Below are 13,786 nucleotides of genomic sequence, written 5' to 3' on the forward strand. Positions count from 1 at the left end.
AGGGAAGGAATGAGTATGCTATGCACATGGTCAGGTTGACCTTTAATGCTTTTGAAATGGCACTGACAGCTTCTGCATTGTCCATTAGAACTTGCAGACAAATTGCTGCATATTTCAGACTTCCATTATGCTATGCAGATGATCAAAAGGCAACATGTTTCATGAAGGAGTACTGCTTAAGGCCCTGTCCTTGTCCATCTCTAATCCTCCCTCATCTTCATCTAGGAGGTATAAAGGTGGGAGTCAGATGGTACCCTACTACTCAAAGACATAGGTACCCTTCTCACTCTGGTCCAAGACAGCAATAAACCCAGAAGTTCCACCTGCCTTTCAGCTAGAACCAGGGGGTGGTTTTGACTGTCTCCAGGATAACATAACCAGGGCGCAAGCATGTCTTTTCTATGTATTTGTAAAGTACTGTGTACATCTTATAGTGATATATAAACATCTAATAATAGTAAGAGTACTAAATATTCAACCTTCAGCTGTAAGCGTTTTATTTTTTTTTTTTTTTTGGGGGGGGGGGGGGGGGGGGGAATTTTAAACACTGTCCACCATGGGTAGAATTAGGCCTGGGTATTAAATGCTCTGTCAGATCCCAGCATCAGCACTGAATGTCAAAGGCCATGCCAGGATTTGCTGGCCACTGGATCTTATGCGGGACCCGGATGATATTTAGTCGGGTTCCTCATAAGACACTCATAAGACTCATATAGGCCTTGACTGAATATCAACTGTGACAGATGTAAGGGAAAGCAGATGTCTTCACCACCTCCCGCAATATGGATTCCCTTTCCACTCACTCCCATAGGCTTCTCAGGCCTACCTTTTCTTGTCCTGGTGAGTTAGGGGTTCCTACAAGCAAGAGCAATGCCTACTCGCTCCTGCCTGTCATGGCTATTGCCTCAAAATGGCCATTGTGACATCTAACAGTACTCAACTCCACTCAATGAAATGCATTTTATGTATCAAGGGCCACACAGACTTGACATGTTCCTCCTCTGCATATCATAAATAATATTAATAACTCTCCAGATATCTGCTAATTGATAACCCCCAAATGAAACCTTTCTAGTCCCAATGTACCAGAACTGGAACCTCTTCATCCAGTTGCCACACCAAGATTTTTAAATCACAGTTGAAAATCAAAATTAGCCCGTAGCTCCAACATTAACTGGCCTGCTTACTGTCTTTTGGAATTAAAGTCACAGTCGCCTCATACATCAAAGCTGCAACACCATAATGAACACAGTCTGCAGCTGAGGTGTTAACGTCCATTATTAACATTTTGTAATATTCTATGGCAAAGCCATCTTCCCACTCCCCCCGTTTTCTATTTCTGTTGATGGCTCTCTCATTCTCCCTGTCTCATCAGCTCGAAACCTTGGGGTCATCTTTGACTCTTCTCTCTCCTTCTCTGCTCATATCCAGCAGACCGCCAAGACCTGTCGTTTCTTTCTTTACAGCATCCTTAAAATCCGCCCCTTTTTTTCCGAGCACTCTACCAAAACCCTCATCCACACTCTTGTCACCTCTCGTTTAGACTACTGCAATCTGCTTCTTGCTGGCCTCCAACTTAGTCACCTCTCCAATCGTTTCAAAACTCTGCTGCCCGTCTCGTCTTCCGCCAGGGTCGCTTTACTCATACTACCCCTCTCCTCAAGTCGCTTCACTGGCTCCCTATCCATTTTCGCATCCTGTTCAAACTTCTTCTACTAACCTATAAATGTACTCACTCTGCTGCTCCCCAGTATCTCTCCACACTTGTCCTTCCCTACACCCCTTCCCGTGCACTCTGCTCCATGGATAAATCCTTCTTATCTGTTCCCTTCTCCACTACTGCCAACTCCAGACTTCGCACCTTCTGTCTCGCTGCACCCTACGCCTGGAATAAACTTCCTGAGCTCCTACGTCTTGCCCCATCCTTGGCCACCTTTAAATCTAGACTGAAAGCCCACCTCTTTAACATTGCTTTTGACTCGTAACCACTTGTAACCACTCGCCTCCACCTACCCTCCTCTCCTCCTTCCTGTACACATTAATTGATTTGATTTGCTTACTTTATTTTTTGTCTATTAGATTGTAAGCTCTTTGAGCAGGGACTGTCTTTCTTCTATGTTTGTGCAGCGCTGCGTACGCCTTGTAGCGCTATAGAAATGCTAAATAGTAGTAGTTGTAGCACTTATCGCTGCTCAAGCTACATTATATGGCAGGGTGAGAGGCTTCCCACAGTAGGAGCAGATGTGGTGGAACTTACAGGGGTTCCAATACACTGTATGGAGCTGAATTGCTTACAGCAGTGGTTCCCAAACCTGATCCTGGAGGCACCCCAGCAAGTCAGGTTTTTAGGATATCCACAATGAATATTCATGAGAGAGATTTGCATGCAGTGGAGGCAGTGCATGCAAATATCTCTCATGAATATTTATTGTGGATATCCAAAAAACCTGACTGGATGGGATGCCTCCAGGACCAGGTTTGGGAACAACTGGCTTACACTCTTTTTTTTGCTTGGGGGGGAGGGGGTGGAAGGAATCTTTTGAACCACTTTCTACAGAGGAGGAAGGTAATCTATCCAGTCTAAAAGGTCTATACAAGGTCATCTCATCTAGTCAGTTACCCTGTGATGCTACAATATAGAAGGGTCTTCTACCATTCCTTTCCTAAATTTAATGTTATAATTTAACATGCCCACCTCCCATAACAGTCATTTGCCCTTGTTATTGTGTCTGGATAACAAATCAGATAAAGGCTCATGTCACGTTCTTTCTCTACCAGGGCTCTCAGGACACAGCCAGTCAGGTTTTCAGGATACCCACAATGAATATGTGTAAGATAAAATTGCATGCATACCTCCATTGTATGCAAATCTGTCTCATGCATATTCATTAAGTGTATTCTGACTGGCTAGATATGTCCCAGGGACTGGGTTGAAAACCCCTGCTCTACATCCATGCTCATAAAATGTGAAATGCAGATACCCAATTACTAATGGATTTGTATATCTTAAGCTTATGCTCCTTGTCGTTACAATGGTGGCCTTTGTCTTTCTGAACCCCATCATCATCATCTTGATCCTGATCAATAGGGAAATTATGTGAATAATGTTTAGCTTTTTAAGTACACCCTTAGCCAGCGAGTTAATACCATGGAGTGCTTCCTCTTTGACGTTCTTTGTGTTACATTCTGAATACAAGACCATAATACTTTGAGGAACTGCATTGCTCTTAACACCTCAACCACCTGCACTGCTGTAATCTTAGTAGACTTCTTTCTCCTGAATGTCTTTCCCCTTTCTTACAACCTTGAATGATTGGCTTCTTCCTATTTATCTTTGGCATTCCTTTCCTACTTTCATAAATTACAGTATTATGTAAACCACTTTGTCCAATTAAAGCAGTGTATCAAGAAACATATACATCATGTATCTACCAAAGATCTACCCAGCCAAACCCGTCCATTGCTTTAATCAGAGCCTACCTCCATCCCACTCCAAGAGCTCCTATCCCCAGATCTATCCTCTAGTCCTACCACACAGTTCGTATACCCTCCTATGATCAGCAATCCTATGCCCTTTTCCTCAAATTTTAACAAGTACTTATGAATAAAATTTCCTTTAGCTCCATTCAGAGCATACATATCAACAGTGAAAGTTTCTTCTCTCCAATTTGCTCAGTTACCCATAGTACCCTCCTCTTAGTTTCCGTCCCTTCTTCATACTTGACCAACAGAATCTTTTCATGAATTAAAATTGCGACCTCCTGCTTTTTTGAATTATAAGAAAATATTTTCCCCTTTATGCCTTCTGCACTTTTTGCACCTCTAAAGACGTGTTTTTTGATAGATGTACCAAAACCCATTTTTCTTAATCAGACTATTTAGCTCCCCCCCCCCCCCCCCCCCACATTCAACAAAGCTATTTGCAAGACCATTTCTATAATTTGTAATCCCCACTTTCTATCCACCTTGTAAGCAATTCACCACAATTCTTTCCCCTCTCCCATCCAACCCCTCTTCCTCCACACCATATAGCTCAACCCAACAAACACTTATGCCAAGTGAACAAAATCCCTCCATACCAAACCGCCTACTCACCTCCTCCAGTACTGTTTGGTTGTCTCCCCTTCCACAATCCTATCCCCAACCCCTCCTTTCTTCCCCATTCTCTGTCCTGTCTCTACATCCACATCCTCCAAAAACCCACTGCCCCCCCATGCCAGCCATATAAAGTCCTCACCCTCCATTCACAACTCAACTCTGATTCACATTTGTACCACTCCTCCCCCTCACACTCACTCAATCAACACCCACACACACACACTCTCCAAACACTTCACATTCCTCCACATATGTTAACTTTGCACACATTGGCAACTGAGCATCTGAATCATGAGTTTAAGAGTCATGCCAGAATTGCAGTTGTCCATTTGAACAAGTAATAGTCAAGTAGCCACTTACGGCTTCTGTTGTGGCTTCTACTAGGTTGAGAAAGAAAGAGTCATCCTCTGGATACTCCTGTGGCACTACCTGTACTTGTCAGGGGGATAGTTCTCCACCTAGACCGCCAGGGTCTGAACCTGTAGGATCCATCATTATACTCTCTAGACCTCTCTCCCTTCCAGACCCATAAGGGCTTATTGGCTTGAGCAATCCAGTTGCTCCTCTGTCTCATTCCTTGGAAAACTCCTTCTTTGTCCCTCCTTAGGATACTGTGGATGATGGTGTGTGTTCTTATCTTTTTGCACAAGCATGTCTACCTTCTTGGGCAGTTTTAAGAGTCTCTTTGGCCAACATCCAACACCATCAGGCATTCTGGGAACCAATGGTAGTGCACAAACCCACTTATAGCAAAGTATCTCTGTGCTTTTGAATGGTTTTATACGTCATTATTGTCTCCATGCTGAGATCCAGGTAATTTGAAATCTTCCATGTCTTATAATCTACCATGCGCATCTTGCGAGCTTCCAGTATCACACAATACTTCTACTGAACACGGAACATCTTACAATAATAGCTCGTGGCCATGTCTCCTGATAGGCCTGCTCTGTATCATAACTTGGTAGGCTATTTTTCAAGGAAGGATTGTATTCACTTACCAAGCATTGAGGATCCAGAAGTTCCACTCCCTCTGGCACACTAAAGATCCTTATATTGAACTTCTGTCTCTGTTTTCTTGGTACTTTGCCTTATCTTTGAGCCTGTACACTTCCTACTGTAATCATTTAACAACATGCAGAGTCCTCCTCCCGTGCATTCTTCAAACTCCCATACAGTCCTTAACTTTCATCAGCTATTGCACAAAAACCTCCAGTTTCTCCTGCAACCTCCTGTTCACTTTGTCCACAGTCTCTACTTTAGAGCCCTTTATTTCTTGTCGGAATAATTTCAAGTCTGCTTTCTCCTGCACTTTCTTCATGGGGCTTGATTTGCTGGTATTGTCTATCTGCAACTTGGCTGAGGTCTCCACTTTCTCCATGTTCCCTACTGATATTTGGCAACATGCAGCTCTTTAATCAAATTCCCTGGTTTACCTCTATAGAAATAAAAGAAAATAAAACAGAGAAAATAAGATGATACTTTTTTTTAATTGGACTATCTTAATACATTGTTTGATTAGCTTTCAAAGGTAACCCTTCTTCATCAGATCAGAAATAAGCAAATGTTGATAAATAACAGTATATATAAGTGAATCATCAAAGAATTCCAGTGACAGTCTCACAAGATGAGGGTGGGGTGGGTTAGGTGAGAAACAGGGAGGGCCGGGTGGATGAGGGACAAGGAGGTATGCATGGTGATAAGAGGGTGACAGCAGTAGAATTTTATGGGTTATAATGGGCTAGAAAACCCAGATCTTTGTTAAGTCCTGTCTGGTGGGTGTCAAAATATTTAATCATTCTGACTTCAAAGGTCTTACGTTCCTGGATTGTCTTAAAGTTTCCTTTTAGTATTCTCTCCATAAAATCATTGCTACAGTGTTCTGGTTTTGTAAAGTGCTGCCCCACAGAGGTGACATCCTGGTTCGCATTTGCATTTTTCATATGATGTCTTTGTAAATTAAATCTGTTCTTTAGCATCTGGCTTGTTTCTCCAATATAGCACCCTTTGTCACATTTTTTACATTGAATGATATATATCACATTGGAAGATGAGAATATGAAGGATTCCTTTATATTTTTTCCTTTGTGAATGACTCTGGGTTCCTGTGAAATGTTTTGGCATAGTTTGCAGCTGGATATATTGTAAGGATGTGTGCCATTCTTCTTTTTGAGTTTCTATCAGGAGCTTGCTTCTCACTAGTTTGTGCTTTAAGTTGGGTGGCTGTCAGAAGGCCAATACTGGTGTTGATGGGAATATCTCTTTCAGCAATTCATCCTCCTGGCGTAGTGGCTGTAGATCTTTTATGATTTTTCTCAATTTTTCTAACTCTGGGTTGTATGTCACTACAAGGGGGATTCTATCTGTGGCTTTCTTTTCCTTGTACTGCAGCAGATTCTCCCTGGATTTTTTAAGGGAGGAGTCATCATTCTTGGAGATTATTTTGGGGTTGTAGCCTTTTTGTTTGAAGGATTCACTCAGGATTTTGAGTTGTTTATCTCTGTCCCCTGGGTCAGAGCAAATAAGGTGGTATATTGTGGCTTGGCTATGAATAATGGATTTTTTTTTGTATGTGAATGGTGGAAGCTGGAGTTGTGGAGGTAACTTCATTTGTCTGTAAGTTTCTTGTATATAGATGTTTATATATTGCCATTGCTGATTGAAACTGTGGTGTCCAAAAAATTTACTTTTGCTGGGGAATAATCAATTTTGAACTTCATTCAGGAAGTGTCGGTGCGTCGGTCTTCGGACAGCCCGGTACCACCTCAACAGATTCTGGACCCATTTCCTGCACCAACCCCGCAGCCTTGCTCGACAGCGACTCTGGACGAGCGCATCAGAGCTATTCTCCAAGGTTTGCTGGAAGGGTTGCTGCATCAGCCTGTTCCGGTGCCGGGGGTGCTTGCGCCTTCTGCACCATTGATGGAAGTAGCAGCTGGCTCTGGCCCTGTGGTGAGGTCTTCGACGCCAGTACCGCTTGCGGCATCGGCGTTGGCTTCCACCCAGGTCGACTGCCCGTCGACATCGATGGAGGGAGCTTCATCGCCGCCAGCACAGGAGTCGACTTCTGAGCATCGCCATCGGGGACATGGTTCCTCGGCGTCGAGACGGGCCTGGTTTCGGACTGCAGTTCAGGAACTCTTGTCCGATACCGAGGAGGATGCCTTGTGGGATGAGGGAGAAGATCCCAAATATTTCTCTTCCAAGCAGTCTTGTGGTCTTCCCTCTGATCCTACTCCTTCACCAGAAAGAAAGCTTTCTCCTCCGGAGAGTCTTTCTTTCTCTTCATTTGTCCGGGAAATGTCTGTGGCTACTTCCTTCCCTGTGGTATCTGAGGAGGAGCCCAGGACTGAGATGCTCGAGGTCCTTGACTATCCTTCGCCACCTACTGAATCCTCCACTGTTCTTCTGCATAATGTCCTTAAAGAGACTTGCTGAAGAACTGGAAGAAACCACTAACTAACCCCACCATCTCCAAAAAAGCTGAGTGCCAATATCGGATTTATGGAGAACCTGAGTTGATGAGGTCGCAGTTACCTCACGACTCTATGGTTGTGGATTCTGCTCTCAAGAGGGCCAGGAGTACTAGAGATTTTGCCTCGGTGCTCCCGGGGCGGGAATCTAGAACTGTTGACTCATTTGGGAGAAAGGCCTATCAGTCCTCTATGCTCGTGTCCAAGATTCAGTCATACCAGCTCTACATGAGCATCCACATGCGGAACAATGTAAAGCAATTGGCGGACTTGGTGAACAAGCTCCCTGTGGAGCACGCCAGGCCTTTTCAGGAGGTGGTTAGGCAGCTGAAGGTGTGTCGTAAATTCCTGTCCAGGGGTGCTTACAACTCTTTTGATGTTGCATCCAGAGCCGCTGCTCAGGGCATAGTGATGCGCAGACTCTCATGGCTGCATGCCTCTGACCTGGATAATCGAGTCCAGCAGCGGATTGTGGATGTCCCTTGCCGGGATGATAATATTTTTGGCGAGAAAGTCGAGCAGGTGGTCGAACAGCTCCACCCAGCGGGAAACTACTTTGGACAATCTCTCCCGCCAGGCGCCTTCAGCTTCTACCTCATCAGGTAGACGCTTTTTCAGGGGAAGAAGGAATGCTCCCTATGCCTACAATAGCCGTAGGTACAATCCTCCTTCCCGACAGTCTTCTCAGGCTCAGCCCCAGCACGCTCGTTCTCATCAACAGCGTGTGCCCAGACAGGCCCCTGCAGCTCCCCAGCAAAAACAAGGGACGGGCTTTTGACTGGCTCCAGCTGAGCATAGCCACTATCAAAGTGTCTGTGCCGGACGATCTACCAGTCGGAGAGAGGTTAAAAGTTTTTCACCAAAGGTGGCCTCTTGTAACCTCCGATCGGTGAGTTCTCCAAATAGTCCGGTTAGGATACTCCCTCAATTTGATCTCCAAACCTCCAAATTGCCCACCGGGAGCTCAGTCCTTCAACTTGCAGCACAGGCAGGTACTTGCAGAGGAAGTGTCCGCCCTTCTCAGCACCAATGTGGTCGAGCCAGTTCCACCAGGGCAGGAAGGGCTGGGATTCTATTCCAGGTACTTCCTTGTGCAAAAGAAAACAGGGGAGATGTATCCCATCCTAGACCTAAGGGCCCTGAACAAATACCTGGTCCGAGAAAAGTTCAGGATGATTTCCCTGGGCACCCTTCTTCCCATGATTCAGGAAAACGATTGGCTATGCTCTCTGGACTTAAAGGATGCTTATACACACATCCCGATACTTCCAGCTCACAGGAAGTATCTTCGATTCCATCTGGGAGCGCAGCACTTCCAGTATTGTGTGCTGCCCTTTGGTCTGGCAGTAGTTGCAGCGTCGCTACGCAGACTGGGAGTGCATGTGTTCCCTTATCTCGTCGATTGGCTTGTGAAGAACACCTCGGAAGCATCAGCTCTACAGTCCATGCAGATGACTATTCAACTGCTGGAGCTACTTGGGTTTGTTATAAATTACCCCAAGTCCCATCTTCTTCCTGTTCAAAGACTGGAATTTATTGAAGCACTGCTGGATTCACGGACGGCTCGCACCTATCTTCCCGAGATGAGAGCAGACAATCTTCTGTCTCTAGTTTCCATGGCCAGAGCATCTCAGCGGATTACAGCTCGGCAGATGTTCAGACTTCTGGGCCATATGGTCTCCACAGTTCATGTGACACCCATGGTCCGTCTTCACATGAGATCTGCTCAATGGACCCTAGCTTCCCAGTGGTATCAAGCTGCAGGGAATCTAGAGGATGCGATCCAGCTGTCCACCAAATTTCACAATTCCTTTCAGTGGTGGACAATTCGATCCAATTTGACCTTGGGACGTCCCTTTCAAATTCCTCAGCCTCAAAAAGTGGTGACAACGGATGCATCCCTTCTGGGGTGGGGAGCTCATGTAGATGGGCTTCACACTCAAGGAGCTTGGTCCCTCCAGGAATCAGGTCTTCGGATCAATCTCCTGGAGTTGCGAGCGGTCTGGAACGCGCTAAAGGCTTTCAGAGATCGGTTGTCCAATCAAGTTATTCAAATTCAGACAGACAATCAGGTTGCCATGTACTACATCAACAAGCAGGGGGGCACCGGATCTCGCCCCCTGTGTCAGGAAACCGTCCAGATGTGGGTTTGGGCTCAACGTCACGGCATGTTTCTCCAAGCCACGTATCTGGCAGGTGTAAACAACAGTCTGGCCGACAGGCTGAGCAGGATCATGCAGCCTCACAAGTGGTCGCTCAACTCGGGCATAGTGTGCAAGATCTTCCAAGCTTGGGGCACCCCCTTGGTGGATCTTTTTGCCACTCAGATCAATCACAAAGTCCCTCAGTTCTGTTCTAGGCTTCAGGCCCACGAGCGTCAGATGCCTTTCTCCTTCATTGGGGGGAAGGGCCTTCTGTATGCATATCCTCCCTTACCTCTGGTGGGGAAGACTTTACTGAAACTCAGGCAAGACCACGCAACCATGATTCTGATTGCTCCTTTTTGGCCGCATCGGATTTGGTTCCCTCTTCTTCTGGAGTTGTCCTCTGAAGAGCCATGGAGATTGGAGTGCTTTCCAACCCTCATCACTCAGAACGAGAGGGCGCTTCTGCATCCCAACCTCCAGTTTCTGGCTCTCACGGCCTGGATGTTGAGAGCATAGACTTCGCCTCCATGGGTCTCTCTGAGGATGTCTCCAGAGTCTTGCTTGCTTCCAGAAAAGATTCCACGAAGAGGTGTTACTCTTTAAATGGCGGAAGTTTGCCGTCTGGTGTGACAGCAAGGCCCTAGACCCTCGCTCTTGTCCTACACAGACCCTGCTTGAATACCTTCTACACTTGTCAAAACCAACTCCGTAAGAGTTCACCTTAGTGCGATTAGTGCTTTTCATTATCGTGTAGACGGTAAGCCTATCTCTGGACAGCCTTTAGTTGTTCGATTCATGAGAGGTTTGCTTTTTGTCAGTTGATGAAGCCTCCTTTTGAGCCACTTAATTCCTTCCATCTGAAGTATTTGACCTGGAAGGTCATTTTCTTGGTGGCGGTTACTTCAGCTCGTAGGGTCAGTGAGCTTCAAGCCTTGGTAGTGCATGCTCCTTATCTCAAGTTTCATCACAACAGAGTAGTCCTCCGCACTCACCCTAATTTCCGCACTCACCCTAAGTTCCTGCCAAAGGTGGTGTCGGAGTTCCATCTGAACTAGTCAATTCTCTTGCCAACATTTTTTCCCCGTCCTCATACCCGCCCTGCTGAAAGTCAGTTGCATACATTGGACTGCAAGACAGCATTGGCCTTTTATGTGGAGTGGACAAGCCCCTTCAGACAGTCCACCCAAATGTATGTTTGTTTGTTTCGATCCCAACAAAAGGGGAGTTGCTGTTGGGAAACGCTCCATTTCTAATTGGCTAGCAGATTACATATCCTTCACTTCCCAAGCTGGGCTGACTCTTGAGGGTCATGTCACGGCTCATAGTGTTAGAGCCATTGCAGCGTCGGTGGCCCACTTGAATTCAGCCACTATTGAAGAGATTTGCAAGGCTGCGACTTGGTCATCAGTCCACACATTCACATCTCACTACTGCTCCAGCAGGATACCCGATGCGACAGTCGGTTTGGGCAGTCGGTGCTGCAGAATCTGTTCGGGGTTTAGAATCCAACACCACCCCTCTTGGCCCATTTTTATTCTGTTCCAGGCTGCACTGTCAGTTAGATGTTCTGCTTTGTAGGTCCATCTTTGTTATGTCCTTGCCGTTGCGAGGCCCAATTGACCTTCTTTGTTGTTTTGAGTGAGCCTGGGTGCTAGGGATACCCCAATCGTGAGAACAAGCAGCCTGCTTGTCCTTGGAGAAAGCGAAGATACATACCTGTAGCAGGTATTCTCCGAGGACAGCAGGCTGATTGTTATCACAAACCCACCCGCCTCCCCTTTGGAGTTGTCCTTTTCATTTGTTATTGCTTTATATTTAACTGAAGCGGGACTCTCGAGCAATGGGCGGGAAGATGGCTGCACATGCGCTTGAAGGCTCTAGCAAACTTTTTGTTGCTAGGAAGATTTCAGTTCCTGGGGCTGCTGTGGACGTCACCCAATCGTAAGAACAATCAGCCTGCTGTCCTCGGACAATACCTGCTACAGGTATATATCTTCGCTTTAGCACCATTCATATCTCCCTGTCCCTCGTCCAACCGGCCCTCCCTGTTTCTCACCAAACCCACCTTTGAGACTGTCACTGGAATGCTTTGATGCTTCACTTATATATATATATATACACACACACACACACTTTCTTAAACAGCCGTTGCATTTATTCAAATATTACACTTAATAATTCACAATGTTGTCCACAAAATTTCTAAAAAAACTTCATTCAAACCAAAACTCTATCATTCTTACCACATTCTCATTCCATTATTTCATACTAACTACACTCTCATTCATACATAAAACTAATACAAAACATTACAAAACTTCAGATATTATTGCCAAAGATAACAAAAGACAATGTTTCTGTGATCGTTATCACAAGGAACAATGGTCATACTTCTAAATTTGACCACATCATTTTAGTCCATATTATCAACTGACAACATGTCAGCTATAAGCATCCAGGAATTATGTCCAAAAAACCTTTTCAGAGATGGTCTTTTCCACTCAGTCATCAAAGGCAAATTGATTTCGAAACAGCTGTTACAACTCTAGTTGCTTCACTTGAGAAATGATCTCTGTGTTTTTGTACACTTCTTATTAATACTGAGGGACCAAATCCTCTTTCCACCAGGATAGTCCTCACTTGTGCACTTGTGTGTGTGTGTGTATATATATATATATATATATATATATATATAATTATTATTGAAAGCAACCGTTCACTTTAATTACATTCAATACACAACTTTATTAGCTCGAAACTTCTTATAACAAATCAGCTTAGAATAAATCACATGCACACTCAATCTTCCATTCGTTCACACCATTTTGATACAATCATATAATAAATCATTAAAACACCTTATATTTATATAAATGTTAATATTTATATAAATGTTAAATCATCACACATTAACTGGTCCTTCTTTATCACAATCTTGCTATGCCCAATAGCATGACATTAGTATTGTCCCGAATAAAATTTAGTATTGCAGTTATTGTCCAACATCTCTGATCTTCCACCAGAATTTACATGAACTGCATTACTGAATACTAGGACAAAGGGGCACCTCTTGTTTTAATCATAAACTTGTTGAAGGTCCATTCTTAGTGTCCATTAAACTTTCTTTAGCCTCACTGTTTTCCACAATGTAGAAATGAAACGTAACACCCGACACAATTGTGTTTCGCCAGCTATGGCGTCTTCAAGGGTCGTTCATTCATCCTAAAAATGCAATGTGCATGAAATTCAATCTTAACTACAAAACTCATGCATTCTTAAAAAACTTTTTTAAGACCTTAAATTTCTATCGACAAGATATCTTACCGACTTCTATATATATATATTATTATTTATCAACATTTGCTTATTTCTGATGTGATGAAGAAGGGTTACCTTTGAAAGCAAATGAAACAATGTATTAAGTTAGTCCAATAAAAAAGGTATCATCTTATTTTTTTTTCTATGTTTTTATTTTATTTTATGTCTATTGATTACCTTTAAAAGTGGACTAACATGGTTACTACATCTCTCTACCCGGTTACCTCTTAAACCCTGATGCTCCCTTCAAGTATATGGGGGTTTTCTGGACTTCCAGCACAGTTTTATAATGCAGCAAGACCAGAACTCATGAGTACTGCTGCTTTCACATCACTGCCAAAACTGGAAGCCATACTACTAAATTTGAGAACATTTGGTTTACTGGTTTTGAAGTTAATTTTTATGCGAAAAATGTTTTTGTTGCATAAACATAACTAAAATATCTAAATTGTAAACTAAAATCCAGTTCAAACTGTGTATGGTCCTTGCTAATAAACTAAAGTTTTACTTCTCAAATAAGCAAGTATGTCTCTTTGATTCACCAGTTAATTTATATTTTGGAGGAAAAAGACTTCAGATGCTCAACATTCTCTGTTAAAACAGGTAAACAGTGAATGATTGAATGCTTATATCCACTATTGACAGGAATGCTTTCCTATGTGGATAGTGCATGAGCTCCTCATTAGTCTAAACCAGTCATTTTAGCACTGTAGCTTTAAGAATTCAGTCTTCATGCTGATAGGCTCAGAATGG

The 13,786-nt window shown here is 44.0% G+C and overlaps 1 protein-coding gene across 1 annotated transcript in view; it reads left to right on the forward strand.

Moving 5' to 3' along the window:
• USP34 (ubiquitin specific peptidase 34) overlaps positions 1–13,786 on the forward strand; it is a 1,418,841-nt gene that overhangs the window by 1,024,678 nt on the left and 380,377 nt on the right.

Source organism: Microcaecilia unicolor, chromosome 3 (assembly GCF_901765095.1).
Source record: "Microcaecilia unicolor chromosome 3, aMicUni1.1, whole genome shotgun sequence".
NCBI classification, from domain to species: Eukaryota; Metazoa; Chordata; class Amphibia; order Gymnophiona; family Siphonopidae; genus Microcaecilia; species Microcaecilia unicolor.